A 4,345-nucleotide genomic window follows, 5' to 3' on the forward strand; every position below is an offset into this window, starting at 1 on the left:
ATTTATGTAATTATATATGTAAATTACAAATTTTAAATAACTCACCCTTTTTTTTGTTACTATCAAATATTTGACTGAACAAAAATAATAAAAACTTGATTAGTATTGTGGGCCTTTCAAATAGAATATTAATGAGCTAGATCTTCTTTTTTTTTTTGGGAGGGTGGTCATGAACAAAATTCTAATTGAAAATTTTAAGATTGTGTGAACACCAAAACATAAACAATTGGCATTTAGTGGTACATCAAGCAGTAAGTGAAATAAAGGTAAAAATCAATTGATCACGCTGATTAGCGCAAATCTAGATTGAAAGTTAGAGGATATGCTTTGTTTGGCTTAGCAAAAGTAGAATGGAATTTGGCTCTAGCTGACGAAAGCTAATTCTTTTTCTTTTTAAATTTTGTTGTACTTTAGCTAGTACATCCATGATGGGGTGCTATTAGACCGCATCGTTTCGTCTTGATGTGCTACGATGGAAAGACACCATTTGAAAGGGTACGAAGGGAGTTGTATAAAAGTCTTTTGTAGACAACCGTTGGCACCGGTTGGCATATTATATACTTAGAAATTCCTCTCACTTTCCATCAAAGAGAGAAGGCATTCCATTTTAATTTTACAAGAACAATCGACATTTACGCCGTGGAAATTGGGTGCTTTCCTTGTGATTGCATTCGGACTAACGTAAAGTAATCTTGTTTGTGATTCATCTGCAATCCAACATTCGTTCCAGGATTAATTGTTGTTTGCGCATTGGATAAAGGTAAGTCGTCTTCCGCCGACTTGAATTCCAACATTGGTATCAGAGCCAGGTTGTGATTTCTGCCTTGTTTTCATCGAATTTTCTCGTTTACCATTTGATGTCAAGATCAAAATTATGAAATCTACATTGTTTGGAAGTTTATTGCTTGGAATTGCAATCTGACTCGTAAAAAAAAAAAAACGAACCGAAGCGAAGAACGGGTTTGGGGTCGCGTACACCCGTACGGGTTTGGCCATTTTTCGAAATATTTTTTCAGCCAAAATTAATTTTCAAATATATAGGGTGAAAGTACTCATTGAGACGAGTCCGACGATAGGTCAAGCGCTGCCAGAGGAGGCTAGACGCGCCCACATGCGCGGCCAGAAGTCGCGGCTCGTGGGCACCACGCGCAGCTTTCCTAGCAAGGGGCACGCGTGTGGGCACCACCCAAGACCCGCACTCAACGCGTTGGGAGAGCCGGTCGGCGCGTGAGCATCATGCGCACGCACGTGAATGACTCAGGCGTGGCGTCACGTTTGATAACGTGTGCCAACCGTTGTATTTAACCGCCGGATGATGTCATCAAGTACGTCACCGACGGTGGCGTTTATTCATTTTTTTGTGTTTGGCGAAAAATAACCCGACCCACCGTTGATTTGGCCCGTCAATGGTGTTTTCCGACCCGTTGACCCTTACGCTTAAATTCAGGATTTCCCGTTGATCGGTCAACGTTTTCCAAACTATTTTGGACGTTTAATAAAAAAATTATTATTAAAAGAATTTCATTAAAAATTTTCGAGTAATTAATACCGGCTTTTAGAGCCTTTTTTTCTTTTCGGCTTTTCTTTCTTTGCGCGTGCGCCACACGCGCTGCACACTTAGTTGACGCGTGTGGGTCCATTTTCAAAAAAAAAAAAAAAGAGCTCCAATTGGAGCGTGGTCATTTTGCAGGTTCAAATTTGGATTTCGTATGGATGTTTTCTACACTGTGATATAATTATTTTGAATTTAGAATAATTTTTAAATGTATGAAAATGTGTAGGGAACCCTAAGTACGTGTGTTTTGGAGGTTTAAATACACTATTTATTCATTTTTGGCTTGTATTTTCTTATGTTTTAGGAAATACAATAGCTAGCGTATGTGAAAATGATGTCATATATGCTGTGTAAAGCTTGATTCGATGGTAGCATGTATATAATTTAATATACTTGCAATTTTCTAGTTCCAAGAAAATTCGAACAATTGTAGGAAATCATTATTTTTTCGTTATATGTTGAATTGTGGTTTTGATTGTAATTGTAGCATGATTGTTTTTTGTACATTGGTTCACATCATGTTATGTTTTTGTGTTAATGGAAAAATGTAGAAATTATATGAGGTCATGTAATTATTTTTCCTAGTGGGAGCTCGTAGGTTGGTAGAATTCGAAGGAGTTTTTACCTAAAACTTAAAATTTGTGCAAATTAAACTAATTAATTATAATAGAATAATCGTACATGGGGAGCTGATTGGGAACATAGTGAACTTTCGTTTTCGTGTTTTTTATTGAATTATTATTAATTTAATTTGTTTTTGCTGCAAATTAAATATGTGTGTTACTTTGAAAAGTGTGCTAGTATTAATTCTGCATTTATTATGTCAATGTGTTGTAACGATTGATTATGGTTTCGGCATCTAAGACCATTGTGGTTAATCTTAATAAGGGTGAGAGGCTAAACGGTTACAATTATAATAATTTCGCACTGAAAGGTTCAGTACATCTTTGAGGAGCAAGAGGTTTTGAAAACCCTCAACCATACCATGGATAAACCTGAGCATGGAACTTCAGTTCAATACAGGAGAGATCTAGAAATTTATCAATCCTGGAAAAAGAAAAATAATATCGCTCACATCGCATTGCTAAACTATATGCAAGATGATTTCATGTGTAAGTTTGAAAGTTATGATAAAACTCAAGTAATATGGGTTGCCTTGAAAGATAAGTTTGGGGGTATACCTGTTACTAAGTTGATGAGACTCACCATCAAGTTTGACATATACCAAAAGTGCCCAAATGTAATGATGAGGCAGCATTTTCGGGAGATGTCAAACATGATTCGTGAGCTGAAGTTGGCAGGTCACTCCTTTACTAATGACCAGCAAGTTCAGGCTATTATAAGATATATTCCTAACAATTTGGAGCATATGAAAATCAATATGACGCATAATGAGAATATTGTCACTTTTGATGATATTGCGCATCATTCGAAATTAGAGGATGAACGCCTAGAGGCTGCGAGATCCTCTATCCATGCTTATGTTGTTAAATTGAGTTCACGCAAGGCTTCAGGCTTAAAGCGCAAAAGGAATCATCAATTCAACAACAAAGGAAAGAGGATTGATTAGGTACCTAAAATGGCTAAGACCTTCCGACACAAGAAGCATGGTGGGAAGATGGACAAGGCCAAGATGAAGTGCTACAATTGTGGCAAAATGGGTCACTTTGCTTGTGAATGCACTGAGCTGAAAGAGATACCCTATTACTCCATTAATTTATGTAATACTTTTATTTCTAGCACTGTGATGCTTGTTAAATCTCATCCAATGTGAACTGTAGGTTCATGAGCAATAGATCACATAGCTAGAGATCGAGAATCATTTGTGGAGTATCGTCAGATACAGCCCGGAAGAAGATAGATATATGTTGGGAATAATTCAAAATTTGAAGTGAAGGGTATCGGCACATGTAAATTAATTTTACGTGGTGGTCAAAACATATTCCTACATGATGTCCTCTATGCTCCAAATGTTCAATGAAACTTGTTCTCCATAATTCTTCTTCTTAGCTTAGGTTATGTATTGAATTTCCAAGATGATTGTGTTAACATTTTATATGGAACAGTTTATTATGATTCAGGTAATGTATTGAATGGTTTTATGGTGTCAGGCATTGACTATAATCGATACAATGTTAATGCCAATGGTTGTTTTTCTTTAATTGCATCTTCTAGTAATGTTGAGATTGATGCAAGTACTTGGCATGCTAGATTAGGTCACATTGGGTTGTAGAGAATGCAAAGATTAGTTAGAGAATGCCTTTTAGGGTTACTCACTAATGTTAATCTACCCATATGTGAACATTTTCTAGTGGGAAAAACAATTAGAAAACCATTCAATAAATGGACTAGAGCCGAATTTCCATTACAACTCATACATTCTGACATTTGTGGTCCTTTGAATGTGAGGGTGAGGCATGGAGCTTCATATTTCATCACTTTTATATATGACTATACGTGTTTCGGTTATGTTTTTATGATCTCCCATAAGTTAGAAGCATTAGACTGCTTTAAATGATATATAGCGATGGTAGAGAATCGATTGAACAAAATAATAAAGGCATTAAGAACCAATCATGGACGTGAGCATCTATCTGAGCAATTCAAGACTCTTTGTGATGAAAATGGAATTGTACAATAATAGACTATTCCTGGTACTCCACAATAAAATGGGGTAGCTGAGAGAAGGAATAGAACCCTATTGAAAATGGTTAGGTTTATGATGGCACAAACAAACCTATCTCCTATTAGGGAGATGCGTTATTGACTATTGCCTATGTACTTAACCGA

Source organism: Eucalyptus grandis, chromosome 5 (assembly GCF_016545825.1).
Source record: "Eucalyptus grandis isolate ANBG69807.140 chromosome 5, ASM1654582v1, whole genome shotgun sequence".
Lineage (NCBI taxonomy): Eukaryota > Viridiplantae > Streptophyta > Magnoliopsida > Myrtales > Myrtaceae > Eucalyptus > Eucalyptus grandis.